We start from the raw sequence: 18,811 nt of genomic DNA, 5'->3' as shown, positions 1-18,811 counted from the left end.
GTCCCTCTCATTCAGCCGAGTGAAGCCCACACAGGGACCTGCCTACTGAGGACTTTAAAGTCATGTCATCATCTGGGGCGTGACTCCAGGACTGGGCTCACTTCCACAGCTACAGGTGGGAAACACCAGCTGTCCCCAGCATGTGTGAGCAGTTGGATTGAGGAAAACACTCATCACAAACAAACAATCTCAGCCAACCCTTCAAGTCTGACTTCAACTCAGTGTCAATTAAGGGAGAGGAGCAGCTGGTGCCACCTTCAGCATCAACACCTGCCTGAAAGGACAGGGAGGCAGCAACCAGCAGGAAGCCTCTGGGAAGGAGTACAGTGCTGGCAGGGGGAATTTGAGGAGCACGTTGGGAGGTCAGTACCTAAAACTGAAGTCACTGTAGACCTCACTGGATGGCACTGCCAGAAAAGTCTTGATCACACACTGAATGAAGTCAAGGCTCAGCAAAAGTGTCAAGTGCTGAAATCCCCAGGGCTTCAGGCCAGCCCTCAAAGGCCTACAGACAAAGGGGAAAAAAGCTGTTGGACCTCTATTGTTGATAAAGAGTGATGTAAATGTAGAAATGCACAGATAAGGGCACTGCCAAAGTCTGCTGTAGGATTCCTGAATGTTGCCATGCCAAATGCCAAATCTTTCATTACAGCAAAATTTCCAGCTGCCTCACTTGAAAATGAATTGTTTCTTGTCATAAGGCAAAGCTGTCACATGCCAAAGTGAAAAAAAAAGGCCAAATAAAATCTGCTGCCTCTCATTAGATCAAAGGTTGGCAGAAGAAATAAACCACCACACAAAATGACATTTATTCAGAAGAGCAATTGACTACAGAGTCATTTGTCACTTTTAATAATACTACAGTTGTAAAATGATGATAACAGAAATCAAGTTACCCTAATGGTAATAAAATATTTGTAAACTAAACTTGTTCATTTTGACTATAAAAAAGACATTGAAATAATTCAACTGCAGAGAATAAAATTGAAATGGGTCTGTAATTACATAGATTTTCAGCATCTTCTTTATGAAAATAACTAACTGCTGATGACTCCCACATTTCTGGCACCTTACTCTGCAAAACAAAAGATTAGAAATATGTACCAGATGTACAGAAAAGGGGCCTGCAGCAACATTTCAGAAGTGATGCATACATTTCTTCCCATTTCTCCTTCTTATTAGTAGCATGCCAAGTGTCATATCTCATTAACCAAGTCAGCCTGTATGCCAGAGAAACTTCACTGAGTGAAGAGAAGGGATAGAGCACTATTAATGAAGTCACTGGATCTCAAAATCCTCCTCATCACCATCAAGGAGAACACTGGAGGATTTTTGGCTATTTTGATGCACAAGCATGCTGTCAAAATGCATATTGTTGTGACCTGACATGGCTTTTTCATCCTAGATGACCTCCCTCCACAGATTTGATGAATTCAAGGTAAGGATTGCAAGAAATTCAGCACTTTTCTCTAACCCCTCAGGTTTCTTCGAATTTTTTTGATCTAATTTCTAATGATTTCCCTGGAACATTTCACATAAAACAAGGTCTAGGGCTGTCAGCTGTAAAACATGCCAGTCCCAAAAGAAAGAGGGCAGGGAACTGAAGATCACCATAATATCCTGAGTGTGCCCTAGGCTACATTCCTGGATCCCTTGTGCTGCTGTTTAAGATTTTAGTTTATTTCAGATTAGAGCCATGCGAGTTTCTTAATTACATCTAGATTTTAGGAAAGTAATTTTTTTTTTTTTTTTTAAATCTCAGAGTAGTGCCAGTGCATCTCAATTTTTAACATGCCTTCTACTCAGGTTGTGCCAAAATCAATGAGGCTGGTACTTCACCTCAGACCCACCACATATGATAAACAATAATGGATTTTGAAACTGGATGTCCTGACTGATTGCACAGGAAATTTTTCAGGTTTTGAAATAGGTTTGGCTGCAGGGACTTGTTTGTCTTGTGTCAGAAACTTACAGAGAAAACCTGAACCTTCCGGAAAATGGCAAGAAACCAAAAACTGAAGCCAATATATAAAAAGGCATGCTAAAATTCTTGCCAGCAAGGTTTTTATAGCTGCATTTACAACCATTCCCCACTGTTTGTTTGGTTTTGTAGTTTGGGTTTCTTTTTTAATTAAAAAGGCTGCGATCAGCACTACGCAATGCTCCTGCCATTGAGGAGGGAACCCATAACAGCAGCTTCTGAGGACTGCAGAGGTCCACATCTGCAAGTCCACCATATTCTTTGAAGAAAAACTATAAAACCAAACTATCAATAACTGTATCAGTTAAAACCATGTCAGCAACCTGAATAACTAATGATAATATTGAAGTAGCCAGCAAAGGTGCTTAGCAGAAAAGAACAATTATCCACAGGTTCCTTTTCTGCCCCAGAATGAGATTTCAAACAGCAAATATTTTATCTCCTATTTATGAAATTACAGGGATTTTGCTTCAGTACTGTTTTTATATACACGTTTCTGGCAATTATACATATATATATATATGTGTTTGTATATAAAGTTTATCACAGACTTAAAGGATGAGTCACGTGCTTTGAACGCAAGTGAGCTTGAGTGTCCTAGGACAGGTTTCCTGTGTGGATCTTAACAAAGCACACAAGGGTGTGTGCTCTTGTGCTGCAGAGACATCATTTCAGTACATATAGGCAAGCTGGAATCAGTGAAGTTAATCCAGTGAAGCTGCATGAAAATTGACACCAGTAAAGCCACAGTCTCAGCTGGGGTTGTGCACAGTTGGGCCACACTGCTGGGTTTTGCTGCCAGCAGTGCTGGACCAGGAATTGTGGAGCTGAGTCATGGCTCTTCCTCTGGTGCTCTGAGTCCAAGGACAGTTACCAGGCAGGAAGGAGTCTGCTTGAAAATTAAGAGGTCTGAGCTTTCCACTCAAACCCAAGTGGCACCACACACACACAAAATTTCTGCTTGCTGGTGAACTTTCTGGAGAAAGCCCCTTGAGTGGTCTATGGTCTGTACCTGTACTCAGTGTCACATTCCACCTCCACCTCCCACTTGTAAAGAGAACTTGTGCCAACACAGTCCTCTCTTTCCCCTCTCTCTGGAGGGGACCATGCCATTCATGCAGAGACTGACTCCTGCAAGCCCAGCGGGGCTCATTAGCCTATGCTTTATTGCCATGCTTATGAGGACCAGATCCAGCTCTGGAAACTGCATGCCCACACTCCAAAGGCATGGAAGAGATTTCAGAAAACCTTGCCTGATTGGAGCTGCTCCAGGGAAAGCTCGCCCAAGTGTCTATTGGCTAAGTGCTGAACTAAAACAAGAAATTATTTAGGAGCAAAGTGCAGTAGTATCACCTCTAGCTTCCTTTGGAGCCAGCTCATGCCCAGCCAGGCTTATTACTTCTGGTTCCAGTCCTCTGCAATTCGGAGAACATTGGGAAATCTCTGCTGTGCCACAGTATGACACAAATGGAGCTAGCTGGGGTGCAGCTGTGGCCAGCTTCAATGTCTTTCATCCTAAGGGTAGACAGGCCCATTGAAGAAGCATTTAGATGCTGTTCTGGCACACAGCCCTCGAAAGCACAGCTCTCTGCAGGTGCAAACACCCCACCAACATCTGCCAGCTGCAGGAGGCAGGAGAGAGTAACCAAGCATGGCATCTGATTCAGTTAAACATTATTTTACCAATTACAACTTCCTAGTTGTATATCTTCTTAAAATATCATCATGCAGCATCCAAAAGATATGCAACTGTGACTAGCTTTGGTTGGTTTGGGGTTGGTTTTTTCCTCTGCAACTGAAGATAATCATAGTAATCTCTGGAATGAAAATAGTGATATTTCAGCTCAATCAACTCATACCCTAATTCACCTCAAAAATTAAATTCTTTCATTTTACTACAAAAAAAAACCCCAAAAAAACAAAAACAAACCAACAAACATTAACCCCCGCCATGCTCTAGAATAAAATCTAAGTGAATTTTCAAGACATGCCCAAATGCACAATCCACCCAACCAGTCATACCCAAATCTAACCTACAGTCTCTGAGAAACACCAATGAGATTTCACACCCTGTTTAATTTCCATGTGCAAAACTTGGTATGCATTTCTGTCCTCAAATCTTCTAAGTGCCCCAAGTGTCAGGGAGAATTGGGTCCATAATATGCTGAACATCATTTTGAGTCTTTGAGAAAACAACGCATGAATCCAAGATCCTGACACTCATCAAATGTACAAGGTGCCAGTGCAATTACCCAGCTCTGACCATTTACTGTAGCTTTAGGAACATGTTCAATTTTAGTCCAAATCATGACTTTGACACATGAAGAAAAAATAGATGCTGTCACTAGTCGCAGGAGAAGAAACAATATATTGTTGCACAAATCCAATAGATCCTGATTTTGTCGCGGGACTGACTGAAGCGATGAAGCTCAGATGGATAAATGTGGGCGGCAGCCCAGCACTTCTCAGCCTGCTGGCCCTCACAATGCACACACTGCTGCCAGGGCCACCCGAGGCTGATGGAATGATATCCATTAATTTCAGAGGCATTGGCTCAGTCACTACGGTTCCCAGAGCTGATGTGGGAGGGCCACTGAATCAGAACATGCCAGAGAAGTGTCTGGCATACACCAAGAAATAAAATATCTACAGTCTAGAACTAAATTATAGGCTGAGTGATTAATTTTGAAAAATGCCTTTTTAAGACGATACATATGTTCTTTTATATATATGTATATATCAGACACAGGACACTGCTACAAACACATCTCAAGCCTGCTGTCACCATCTTAGGATGAAGGACAACTAAAATGTGTGGTTTGTTTTCCCCTTCTAAGAGCCAGAGGACCTTATGTTCCATGTTCATCACTTTGCCTTTTTCCAGTCCTTAAAATAGCATGCATATAACAGGAGACTGAATGAAGTGCTTCACCCAGCCTTGTTTCCAGCTACAACTTAAATGATTTTTGCACATGATTGGAATAATTTGCTGTTTATTTAACTTTGCGAGTGTTTTGGAAGACCTCTTGTAACACCAACTGTTTTTCTCTTCTGGGTTGCTGCTTTCAGGCAGTTTGCCTCTGTGCAGTCACAAAAAGGGATGTGGTCCTCTGGACTTTATGGACACTGAGTGAGGGTTGTCAAGAGAGAACTGCAGGACAGACAGACTTCTCAGCCTGCAAAATCTCTCTCTCCATCAGCCCAGCACTATCAATGCCCAGTGGGGCTTGCTCCAAGCAGCTTACACACAGTGCCCAGAGGGCCACTGGAAGGAGCGGAAGCTTTCATTGCTGCCCTAACGGTGGGCTTAACCACCAAAGAGCAGCTGCTCCTGAGCAGTCTGCCAAATATGAACGTGGGCTTAGAGATTTTTGCTTTTTCCCTCTCCATAGGCTGTACTCTGAGACTTATCACATCCCTGTCTTTGCTTCTCAAGGACCGTGTGCTTTAAACTGCACTTATGTTAACCATGGTGAAATGCATGGTCCCATTTCTTATGAAAAAGACTTTCCCAAATATCTTCTAATGTGAAAGCCCATGTGCAAAAACTTATTCTTTAACATCCTTTCCTCCTTGCTCTCAGCTCTGAAAAATACAAAAGATGCATCAATTTTTTTCCACATTGAAAAAACCTCCAACGTTACTCACAGGATCATGAGGTAGAAAACTGCAGTCAGTGCAAGGAGGTCAGCCCATACACAGCATTCACGATAGTCCTGGCTCAGGAATTTTGATTTTTCTGAGCATCTTAGTGTTCATTATAACTCTCAAATTTAGGATTTGCTCTTGACTTGTAATTTCCATGTACAGGTCAAGTAGTCAGCTCTAACAGCTTCACCACCAATTTCTTACAGCACTCAGTGATTCACTTTTAATTCTCCCTCATCTGCCCAATTAGCATACTGTTAATTAAACACAGAAAGTGCCTTTACTTTCCTCAGAAAAACACATTCCTGCTTAACCCTTGATTTATATATGTACATCTGCAGGCTGTTTCAATGAGATTAGAGTTTGCATACTGTTTTGGTTCATGGTTTGTAGACATTATTCTGAGGAAATCTTGCAGTATAACATCACACTTGCTCTCTGGCGTTTATACTGGAATTTTGCCTAGCGTAGTTTGACTGCTGAGATAATTAATAGTCTTTAGTAACCATGATTCCCTGCCTGTGAACTTCAAAGACAGCAGCAGTTTAATATTCTTTCTTTGACTTTAAATAGCAGACAGTTATTACAGCATTACATGATTTGGAAGTGAGGGACTGCACAGGAACTACTAATTGAAGTTGGCTAGAGGGCTCCACCAAATCTACCTAGAGTCAAGCTGTGTATGGGGAAAGGATTATATGATTTTTCTAATTCTTTCTCCATTTCCATCTGAACTCTGTCAAACTCAAATTATTGTATTATCCAGCTTATATTTTAACACATTACTGTGTGCCTGTCCCAGAACCACCCCAGTGCTTAGGGACTTCCAGCTGTGGGCTCTGCCTTCCACCAAGCTTACACAGCTCTGTTCTCACCTCCTGCTCAGCCTGAGGCAACATCAGGATTTGTGCCTGTGTGTTACCACAAAAGCTGTGTATTTCAAGTCCCTTCACAGGTCTTCAAACACCCTGAGAAACATCTCCACGTGTTTCCTTTCCGTTCTCCTGCATCTTCATTTCTATGCTACATCTTTAACAAGCACAAACCAGGTGTAATAACGTGAGACAAAGCAATTACAGCACCTCTCTATGGCTTCAGAGGTGTGGGTATGAGTCGTTGCTCTGCTTTTGGGCCACAATTTGCTACTGCTCCATAGAGGAAGCACATGGCTTCCTCCTCCTCTGAGGACAGCTGTCAAACCAGACACCCACGCTGCCCAAGCTGTGTCACAGCGTGATGGACGAGACTGTGAAGTTCCCAGAGGGTCCTGTGGGTCCAGCTCTGTGTGTACCAGGTTACAATTGCAGAATCAGAGCCTGGAGCCTCCTGAGTTTCTTGGGAAAATCTTTGTAGTTCAGTTTCAGTGCTTGCTGCACCACTAGTTATAAAAGCCTGATGCATCTTGAGACCACCACATCACTGCACCAGTGAGATGCTGAAGGGTCTTCTATGGGCAACCAGACTGGGTATATGCAAATAAATACTAATGAATCCAAAAAGGAATAAAGCATTACATGCCTTTCCCCAAAACCAAATACATAATTTTACCCTTTCTGTCAAGACACCTGATGTGACTTCAGAATGGCATGAACCCTGGGTCACAAGAAGTAAAAGCCATTCTCATTTTGTAGACCAAATCTTCCATGTTTAATAACCTCAGAATTAAATCCCTTATTTTCTCCTACATCCCATTGCTGCTCCTTGGCTGCAGGTTGTACCATCTCCACATACTCGTTGTGCCAAAGACTTCACTTGGTTTCTGGTGAACACCCCAGATAGGAACATAAACACTAACACATTTCATCTGAAGATGGAAAGATTAAAAAACTTGCTAAAAAAGAGGTACACAGTGTTCACAGGAGAAAGGTAGGCAGTTTAGGTATCTGGATGACTAGACTACAGGCCAGGAATGGAATTCCATTGAGTTCATCTTCCCCTTAACTGCAGCTGAGTTAACAGAAGCTCAGTGACCACAGCTGTGCCTGTGTGGAGACACTCTCCCATAAACCTCCCCATACCCCTGCAAAAAGGGGGGAGTTCTTACAGCAGAAATCCCAGACAAGACACTGCCTGATTTACAGAAGGTACAAGCATATACCTCTGTGATATCTGAACTGAGTTAAGATTGCCAGCCCTTCTTGTCACTATTAGACTTGAACAAAATCCATTTGAATTTTCCCCAAGGACTCATGAAGCCAATATATTGCACAAGAGAGATTTCATGGCAGTGTTTCTTCCAAGGCTGGGCACAGCATTACAGTAGCTGGACTAGCGCACATTCCAGCCATCTCCGCAGTCATAGCCAGGACAGATAAGGCCACGGGAATGCCACTCCATCCAGGAATGCCACTCCATCGCTCAGCTCCCTGTGAGGCAGGGCAACAGCGCTGCTTTGCCTTTGCTGACCTCTGAGCAACACAACCAGGGCTTCCTTTGTTCCACATTTCTGAGGATTTCTAGAGTAAGGAAAAGCCCCTTTATAGAAAACAAACAACTGAACAAAAAGTTCACAACAACAAAACAAACAAACAAAAACAGATAAAAAAGGAGCATGTGGTTAAGGAGGCGTATGGTTAATTACTAGGCATATTGCTACCTAGCAGTGCAAACTGTATAAAACGCTACATATACATCTGATGAAACCATTAGATGACCAAAAGGCCAAGAAGCCTTTTGCAAGAAACTCTCAATGTAGGTAAAGGAGTCTTAACATAAAATCACATCTATATAAATGCATTAGATTCTGACTCCCATTTTATTCAGCAAAGACTACTGCACTTGTGCAGCTACCCCATATCTGTTCTTCTGATCTATGTACATTTATACCTCAAACATGAGAATGTATCTGAAGCTTATAGCTAGCTAGTCACCAGTTCTTAAAGCTTTTCATCCAGCTAAAGAACAAGAATAGCACTACTACCCAGGTGACCAGGCAGGAAAACACAACAGTGTTTGATTTGCAGCAAATCCAACATCTGCAGTTTTTTAAACAAATCATTCCCAGCACAATTACAAATAATGAAGGCACAAATACGACAATTTATGAAGCATTTTGAAGAAGAAGGGAAAATTAAAAAAAAAAAGCGCCTACATTCATTAAAAATAGTCTGGCCACATTTAGATTTAAAAAGTAAACAAGCTGTAGAACTTCCTTTTCTTACACTTTTCATAAGACTCAGCACACAAGTTTTGCTTACCATTTAATGTGCTCCACATAGGCTTCTTCATCTGGAAATCCGTTGCTACTTATGTTGCCAGTGCACTTGAGTTAATCCAGAAGTTGATTTTCTCTGAGATGTTTAATAATAAAAAATAAATACAACATTATTACTTCATCTATTTACAGTGAAACCCAAAGGAAATATTTCAAATTTATCATTTATTGAAGAAAAAATAAAATTAAAATAAGCACATAATACTTTTGGAAATAAATTTCCAGCTCCTTTTTTTTTTTCTGATGTATTCATCAACGACTTATCAAGGGGCTTTGGGATGAGTTATAGGACTTTTTGGTTTCATACTTTTAAAAGTCAATTTTCTCTGTGTTTGCAATTGATTTAATGTAGCCTTTAGGATTTTTTATGCAGAATTTTAAATCTCTGGAGAAATCATGGCCACTTAAATAATCTAAATAGCATTAATATGTTTCCTTAGTCTTAGCTGCTTTATTAATGTTCATGATAATTCAAACATAATGTGCAAAATATGTAGAAATATCTTCTCAGTCTTTATGGCACTAGAGCACTAGACGTCATCTGTAAGTCAGACAACAAAGGCTGCTAGACTGACTCCAAGAGCAGACTTCGTCATGGTCAGAGATTTCGATTCAAGAAAACAAACAGTAAGACCCAAGAAAAAAAGGTTTCCTCCCAATGTCCAAGTCAGAGTTTAGGCTGAGCACTCGGATCTTCTTGTGTTCAGTTGTTTCCAGCTAACACTGGGAACAGCCTCATTGTCTGCACCCAAGTCCTTGGGAAATCCTGCTGAGGTTTCCAAAAGAGTCACATTGTCTGGCAGAGGTGTCCTGCACTAGCTGCTGCCAGTGTGTAAGGAGTTAAAAGGGACAGTACTGAACTGAACCACCTCTCCAGCTCACTGACTGTCCCCTTGGTTTGAGGGAACAAAAGGGGGGTCTCTGAATGGGAGGTGAAGATTTAATTTCAAAAGGTATTAGAGATGTGATACAGAGGCACTATCTGATACCATTTCAGGTGAAAGTACTATGAAAGTGTGGTAAAATCATTATGGTTTCAGTGCATGTGTCCTTTTTTCCCTCGCAGAAGAATCAAGATACTTCAAGCTCTTTAAGAAAAGAGACAGTAAAAGGTGAATGACAAAAGCTTGAGCAAAGGGTCAGTGGCAAGTCCCTGGGACTGATTACCTCTTTGAAATCCAGGCAGCAGGGGATGCAAGGTGTCAAAGGCTGCAAAATCACTTCTGCTGAGCATCTAATCACCAATGGGTCTGATCAGTGGAGAACATGGGGTGAGGAACCAGGATAGATCACTAAGAAGGAAATACAATGAATCATGCTGCTTTACACTGAAGGAGAAAAAAAATGCAGCCCACAGAAACTGCTAGCAGAGGAGACAGGCAAAAGAAAGAATTAATAAAACACCTAGGAGTGAGGGTAAAAAAATAAAAACTGGAACAAATAAGATCTAAACATTTTTGCCAAGTCTGTGGGAGTTCACTGACTTTAAAGAATGACTTCTCACAGAAGCTCTTTACCCTGGTGCCACAGAGTCACTGGGGTTGGTAGGAGGAGATAGGTTAGGGGGGTCACCATCTGACCCCAAGAAAGAAGAAAATGGCACAGAAAATGTCAATTACAAAATATGGAAATGTCTTTTCAAAGAAGTGAGGAGGACAAATGGGAGACACCTCCCCAAAACCCAGGCTGTATGACCTTCCAGGGCAGGCATGGTTTCACAGGGAGAGGAGCCCTGCCTCACTGGGAGTGATTCTTCAGAGGTGAAGTACTTCACTGACCAAGAGTGCTGCAAAACCTATCACCCCTGCCAGCCCCTTGGCATCTACCCAAGGCACACTAGGAGAGTAGAAATTGTACCTAGTGACCTCAGTGCAATTCCCAGCCCCCTTCCTACCTTAGCTCCACAATTTCACTTGTTTCAATGACCACATGGCTCTAATCACTGGCAATGTGGAGGCAAGCTTTCCACCCTGCCAACATTGCCACCTGCACAATGGTACCCAACAAGCATCTATAGCTAGCAGACGTGTGGGTGACACCATTAAATAGCATCATTAGTTCCACCAGGCCCTGTGTGTTCCTGTGTTTCCAGGACAGAGGTGGCAGATGCACTGGTGTAACACCATCATGGGGAGGAGACAGGAAGATTTTGGGGGCTCTCCAGGGACATGGCCACATCCCTACCATGGAATTCAAGGTGACCACTCATCAGGATGGACAGGGCTTATGAGGAAGAGAGGCTACAGGTCCCTTCCCTGCCCCAGGCCAGGATACAGCCCCTCACACTTTGCTTTTCTTCATGAAGTATAGACAGACAACAGTCAAAAACACACATTAAAAGAACTGTTTTCCAGTCGATTGGCATACCTATGGTCAGGGGGAATTTAGGAAAGCAACATATGCACATGTACATGAGTACGTGCACTCCTATAGGGACTACGAATTACACTTTCAGAATTAAAATGGAAAATGTAATTCTGTTTAACAATGATTACAGATTTAGCTATACTTTCCTAGATAAATCTGGGTAACAGCAAGACATCACTTGTAGTGTTGAGAGCTGTATTTATCATGACCTGTGGCAAGTTCAGAAAAAAATTCCCATAAAACAGATGTATATTTACCTCTGGATTATTCTTACCTTACCAAGTTTCAGGGAATGTACTGATCTATAAAGGTACCTAGTGACTAACTGAATGTTTATCAACAAAATATTTAGGCAGTGCTGTTGTTTTTTCCCTGGTTACAAGCTGCACATTTGTTTCACTGTGTTTTCACTACTTGTATGACCACTAAAACGATATATTCAGGATAATGAGGTTTCTAGTGGTTTTGAAATGTTATTTAAATGCTGATTTCAGAAGTACTGTTCATAACCTCCGTTAGGTCTGCCAAGAAAGCACAATTTCCAAGAGGTTTCTATCAGCATAAATCTATGGAACTTTGTTGAAGCACTGCATTCAGAGCAAAATTTTGCCACTCATTTAACTAGATACCCACAAACCACTGACCTAGCTAAAAAGTAACTTGCAGCACCATAAATTGACAGGCAAAAAAAGTATCTCAGTTGAATGTGAACCCCAAATCCCTTTAAGATTCTTCTTTTCTTATTTTCCACCAATGTTCTTTGCGTTGGGAGGAAATTTTCCACATCCAGCTTGGTTTTAACCCAGCTCAAAAGTATTTCTGCAAACGGAGTTTGCTATTCATAAGCCTGCTCCTCCATGATAGCAAGAGGGGATGGATGGATCTTTGCTTCTGCTTTTCTAAAAAGCCAAGGTGTGTAGCCAGGTGTGTGGTTGGGCTTCTGGATGACATGATTTAGGTAATGTCATCTTTCTTTGCTTCCACCTACTTGGAAATAAATAGATAGAATACTTGGAATTTCTCTAGCAAAATTTTTGAAACAGGTGGGTCTTATTTTTCCAAGAAGAAGCAAGGACCTGTGCATTTGCAAGGTGGCCAGAGCAAGGATTAGTGAAGCAGGTCACATCCTGGCTCTGACACTGCTTTCCTCTGTGGCTCAACTCATCTCTCTTTACCTTCATTTCCTATATCTGGTATAGGCAGTATTTATTCTGATGCACCTTCTCCAGAATATTGTGCTAAATCTTGCTGTCTGCCATGTAAGAAAGACTCTGAATTACTGAATAATAGAAGACTGAGAATCGAAGAGGCCTCTGGAGTTCATCTGGTCCAGCCCTTGCCCCATTCAATTAGGGCCACCTACAGCAGTTGCTCACCACCATGTTCATGTAGGTTCTGAATATCCCCAAGGAAGGAGATTCCACACCCCTCTGAGCAACCTGTGCCACGGCTTGGTTGTCCCCACAGGAAAAATATGTTTTCTGTTGTTCAGAGGAAACCTGCTGCATTTCTGGTTGTGCCCATCACCTCTTCTCCTGTCACTGGGCACCACAGAGAAGAGCCTGGCTCATCCTTTTTGCACCCTCCCTTCAGGTATTTGCACAGATTAATAAGTTCCCTCTTGAACCTTCTCTTCTCTGAGCTGAACGGTCCCAGCTATCTCAGCCTTTCCTCACAGGGAAGGTGTTCCAGCAGCTTATTAATTTTTGCAGCTCTTAGATGCACTTGCCAGTAGCTCCACCTCTTTCTTGTGCTGGGGAGCCCAGAACTGGATGAACATCTAGGAATAGCTGAGAAAAAGAGATATAAAAATTAAAGAAACCCAAAATAACGTCCGTTAGAGACTTCAGGAATCTCCTGATTAGTTTACCAAGAAGAAAGTTAAGGGAGAAGCTTCCTCACAATTTTTGGGGACCAAGACATGGAACACAACATAATTTAAGTAATTGTCAATTCATCAAACAAGAGTGTAACAAGGCAAAATGACCCAATTTGAAAGGGGACAGAAGAGAAATAAAGTGCAGTGCAATTAGTTGTTTAACAATGGCAGCAATTAGCTCCTGGAAAATTTACCAAGTATTCTGGCTGGTTCTCTGTATCTGGTGATTAAATCAAGATCAGATTTTTTGTCTCCTTTGAAGTCCTGTCCCAGTTCAAACAAAAATTCCTCTGGCCTGCGTGATGCAATAAGTCAGACAAAAAATGATCACAACAGTCCCTATCATCTACTCTTATATATGAGATGACATTTGCTGTTCCAATGATTAGGCAATTAACATTGCAAAACAACAAAAAATTCCTAAAATTCAGCAAGGCTGAATGTCTTGAGTTAGCCTTTGCCTCAGTCTCAGAACAAAACTCTGAACACAAAACACCACTGTACTTGACTCTAAAACAAGCCAGAAACAAGACAGAGAAGAATTTAGTAGTTTAAATTTGGTATACCCAGCCTATCTCAGGTGTGTGCTCACCAGTAGCACCTGTGTGCCAGACACAGGCTGATAAAATCTCCATACTGCTGATCATGATCAAGTGTGGCAGCCAGATTTGTTTATAAAAAACTGAAGCATCTCTAAAGGAAAGCTGTTGAGAGTTCTTTGTCCTAGCAAAACCGCTCAGAGTAAAAATGCCTGCATTTACCCTGGAGACAAGTCCTTTAAAAAACAGCCCTGGAACATAGCTAGGAGCTGGAAGACATTGACTGGCTTAGGTCAGGTTGCTGCAGCAATTATGTGTTTGGACTCTGGAGCCAGTCTACCAGATGTAGCAAGGAAGAGCAAATTTTCTGAAATAGCCTTGATAATAGGTTTCTGAGGGAGACAGCTCCTTGGAAGCAAAATGCTCTGATGCCATTTACGAAGGTGCGCCACGAAGACGGGAAGGCATTAGAAGAAAAAACATAACATATGTTAATCATCTGCAATTCAATCACTTTTCTGTATAGCTAGGAAATGAATAATTTTGTGTAATGCTAAGCACAAGACTGTGACTCTTTGTAGATAGTCCTTGAACTGAAACAATAAAGAAAGCAGCATGCTGCTTGTCATTCTATTGCAGCCCTCATGCGAGCCAAAATCAGCTTTAGGAAAGTTCATGTCTAATTTTCAGAATTGGTTGCGCTAAAGGCATCAAGGAGCCCAAAGAATTTCCCTACGGATGAGTCATCCTTAGTAATTTCATGTCATTCCTCTGACCAGACCTGAAATCCAACCCAGATCCAGAACCATAACACTGTGGGAGGGTTTGGATGGCACATAACTGGGCATCCTGCTCATAAAGAACATGCAGACACCTCCTGCGCAGACACCCAAATGAGCAGTTCCAGAGAGGACACAGATCTATTTGACAGGCATGGAGTGTAATGTCCCCATAGCCATGGGCAAGCCCATGGACAAAGCCTGTGTCTTTCCCACTGGAGGATGATAGAAGGGAGTGGGGGCTGAACATCTGCTCCTGCTTGCATCCCATTTCTGTTCATGTTTCCAGCTGATACAGATATGCTCCACTGGCTGCTCAGGTTCCATGGCTGCTAGAGGACTCAAAAGCTAGTCAGGAGGATACCATATAAACCCATGAACAGATTTTTATCTTTTCTATTTGGTGCATATCAGCACACACTGTGGGTGAAGGCACTGTTGTAAACAACCACTGCCAAGGACAGCTCTCCCTCCTTCAGCCAAGGCTGGAGCTACAATCCCTTTTTGCAACAGGCAACATTTTAGCTCATTTGCTACAGCTGCATAACTTTAAAAAGTTATGTAACAGGGTGAAAAATTTAAATTTAAGCTGTGTGTGTTTATAAGCCAAACAAATAGCAGTGTTATTTATTGTGTCCCAAACCCCTGGTAATAGCACACAGACAGCTGCATCTAAGTCCTTTCTCTTCACACACACACCATCAGCTCTTCTCTCTCCTGCTCTTGGCATCACTTGTTATGCCTGATCCATTCTATCTGCTGGAAATTTTTAAAAAGGGAAGCTCAAAAAAAGACTAGAATTAAAATTTAAAAAAAAATCACTAATATACTTTCCTCAGTCAATAGGGGAAAGCCAAGCAATGAGGGAAATTCACACACACATATCCTAAAACTGTAAATAGAAGAGACTCCGTTTGGCAGAAGTGAGTCTGCATATAAACTCAGGATTTCTAAGACCAGCCCAGTGTCTGTATACACACATGTATATCCACCGAAAAAATTCAGCTGTGTCTCCCTACTATCCCAAAGCAGAGCTGGCCCTTGGTGCATGGCCACCACACACCATCCCCAAAGCAGGGCAGCAGTGTGGCAGAGGAAAGTCCAGATTTGTCCTGGCAAATGGGAGAAGTTCTCCAAAAAGGTGAAGGACACAGTAGGGCCAAACACACGAAGTATGAGATGCAGGCAGGAGCACATCACCTGGGGAGGAGCTGCTGGGTGGTATTTTGCACAGGATGGGCTGGGGTACATGGGGACAGCACAAGGACATGGGGTACACAAGGACAGCACGAGCCCATCATGCCTGGCTGGCACAAGAAAGGTGAACATTATAGAAAGGTACGTAAGCACACTCATAATTCTTTTCCTTCTTCACCTTCTGTCAGACTGCTGTTATGTGCTGCTGGAAAGCATTGGTTTGAAGGCAAATAGAGACCAACTAGGCACAACACAGGAGCACCACAAGTGGCCTCAAAAATATCCTCCAACTGCAGGTCACAAGCTGTTTCCCCTGAGAAAGAAAACACGGTAGAGGAAGGAGAAGTAACAGCAGCCTTAAGTTCATGAAGGTGAAAAAGAAAGGGAACAGGTGGTTCTCCATGTCTGCAGGAGATCAAACAAGAGGAAACAGATTTAAATTATGCAGGAAAAATAGCTAAATAAGCAACCAGAAAACTCTGGGGGGATGTCTTTAAGACAACACACCTGAGTACAAGGCCAGATTGGATGGGACGTTGAGCTACCTGGCCTAGAGAAAGGTGTCCCTGCCCAGGGCAGGGAGAGGGAACCAGATGGTCTTTAAGTCCCTTTCCCAAACCATTCTATGTTTCTATGCAGAACATCCCATCCTGAGGTTATCTATAGTATATCTCAGCAATTGCAACATTCAGAAAGCACAGAAAATGTAAAACAGAAATATAGACACAGAAAACAAAAATAATAGGATAATGATATCTAAGTAAAGCCTCAGCTGTCATCTGGAAAAGACAATTGGCCTAAAGTCTCATTTGCAGCATTCTTTTTGTGAGGATCAGAAGTCAAATTTACAAGCTTCAGAGGGCATTCAGATGAACTGAGTTAATTTTCAGGGGGATTTGGATGCAACACTCTTTTCACATAAAATCTCAAATCCTTTCCCCCTCCGATTTTCCTTTTCCCCTCTAATAGGTTCTGCCTGTGAATGCTAATAGTGCAGAGACAGCATCTAAAATAATCTGAGGTGCACACACTCCTACTGGTTACAGATAACTGAGGGTACCCAGTACATTTGCAGAAAGCCTGTGACACACTGGGAAACAGTCATGTCAAACCAAGACCTTCTCTCCATTTCTGTGTGGAGTCTTGGCTAACATCCAGTTCAGACAGAGCAGCCGAAAGTCATTTCTCTCTGATGTTCTTTAAAAGCCTAAATGCAATGAAATACTAGTGAGAGTCCATTTCCCAATGAGCAAAAGTGTCAAAAAGCCACCATCAGAGCTGGATCTAATTGGCACTCCCAGTAGGGAAGAGGAAAGAAATAGCAAGATACAATGCCCTATCTCCTGTGGTACTTGTTACAAAACTTTCTGCAGCAGTTGTTCCAACTTTTGGGGCACTGAGTTTCATTTTTTTTCCACCCACATGAAACCCCCCATGCTCTATTGTGGTTAACCAGACACCTTGCTAACATGTTCTGCCTCTTCATCCCTCCTGGCTTTTGCTGCCAGGGAACAGTTGTCAATGTGTGCAAAGTCACACCCTGGATCCATATTCTTATCTGATTAAATGCAACTTAAAATGCTTGACCCCATGCCAGACCCATGGCCACTGGGGCCTCGAAACTGCCATGGCTGCATTTCAATATATTTATGCTTTTTGCTATCAACAGAATATGACTCAATTGAGCACAGAGTTATAGGGTCATACATCATCAATTCTGCAGCTGAAGCTTTACCTCCCCACAATTTAGGTCTTAGGTCACTCCCTATTACAGTGAAGCAATCTCAGAATCAAACCCTAAGCTCTGGAAGATTGGCTGGAAAACCTGACCATAAAATCAGATTACTTGAGCTAACCAGGCTTACTCAAGAGCTTTGTCTGAATTTCTGTCACAGGTAACACTGAAGACTTCATGGCAAAGTAGGCTCAGGTAAGTACTGCTGTGGGGAGACTTGTAGTCAAGTTGCCAGACTATCAAACCTGGTTTAGGGTAAAAGTGCCACACCAGGCCTCCTCTGGGTGAACAGGCAGGTCCCATTGATTTTGAGGAGGTAAACATCTCACTTTTCTCCCTTTCCTTAATTTAATTACCTGGAAATTTAATTACCACTTTGCCTGGAAATTTAAATTACCCCACTCCAGGCACTTCAGAGGGCAAATCTGTTAAAAAAAGATACAAGGCTGATGAGAAAGGATGATTAGGTACCACCAGCAGCTAGAAAAGCATTACCTTATTTCCAGTGGTTATCTGCAGCTCTCCATGAACGTATGCTAAAAGAAGTAGTGCATATTTCCCTTCAAGAAATAGCTTATTTTACAGCCTCCATCCAGCTAGGTGGTTTCTGGAGCCTTCCCAGTAGTAGTAACAAAAAAATCACAACAGACTCATTTTCTTCACTAATTCTCCTCCTAAGGCATTCATCTGCTCTGCACAGTTGAGTTTATTTCCTCATTCCCCTTTTCTCTTCACACTCTTTCTCTGTCCTCTTTGCTTGTTTCTATTTCCCCACTCCCTTTATATTTTTCTCCTCCTTTTCACCTTCTGCTCTATAATTTGTGCTATTCTGCATGGAAACTAAGTCAAAGCAGAAAATTTTATGTTTCAACCTGAGCACAAGAAGATTGGTCACTCCCATCTCCTCTACAAATGAGTTTGAAAATTTTGGTCTTGCTGCCCTGAGTATGAAAAGAAGTGTAAAAGGGAAATGAGCTGGCAAAGAGCACATAATAGAGCAACAGGATGCTTCTGGGCTCTGGCACTGACTTTCCCACTATCCAGAGTTTGGAGAGGACGGGACACATGACACAGATAGAATTTATGCTCTGCAGTACTGTTTGACCAAACAAAACCCTCAGGCTTACTACACTGTCAGACTTAGTTCTTTCAACATTCTGTCAATGCAGAAGGAGACTTGTCCAAAAAATGTCTTGGGAGTTTTGTCCAGGAAGAAGCCTGAGTGGCCATTTTGGACAACACTTGTTGTTTAAGGAAATGTCAAACCTCCCATATGAGAGGGAAAACAGCAGCAGATCTCTACTGGCAAGCACCAGTCCAAAGCAGGAAGGTGCCTGGACAGGGAAAAGACTAGACAACTAGGTCCTGGACAACCCATTAACAGAAATGCATGCTCAAATCCTGCTCAGATAATTTCTAGTAAACACATTTATAGAAAGAACTACTGGTACAGATAATTAACAAACTAGAAA

General features: G+C 42.2%; 1 long non-coding RNA gene across 1 annotated transcript in view; it reads right to left on the bottom strand.

Moving 5' to 3' along the window:
• The window catches only part of LOC148224593 (uncharacterized), a 72,969-nt gene that overhangs the window by 45,107 nt on the left and 9,051 nt on the right, over positions 1-18,811 (bottom strand). Inside the window, exons 2-3 of the long non-coding RNA XR_015799445.1 lie at positions 10,011-10,135; positions 8,827-8,919 (exon numbers count right to left, since the gene is read on the bottom strand). This is a non-coding gene — a long non-coding RNA (uncharacterized LOC148224593). The remainder of the gene's footprint in view (positions 1-8,826; positions 8,920-10,010; positions 10,136-18,811) is intronic.

This window comes from Sturnus vulgaris, chromosome 2 (assembly GCF_052056855.1).
Source record: "Sturnus vulgaris isolate bStuVul1 chromosome 2, bStuVul1.hap1, whole genome shotgun sequence".
Classification (NCBI taxonomy): domain Eukaryota; kingdom Metazoa; phylum Chordata; class Aves; order Passeriformes; family Sturnidae; genus Sturnus; species Sturnus vulgaris.
The sequence above is the reverse complement of the archived record's forward strand: the minus strand, read 5'-3'. Positions and strand labels throughout refer to the sequence as shown.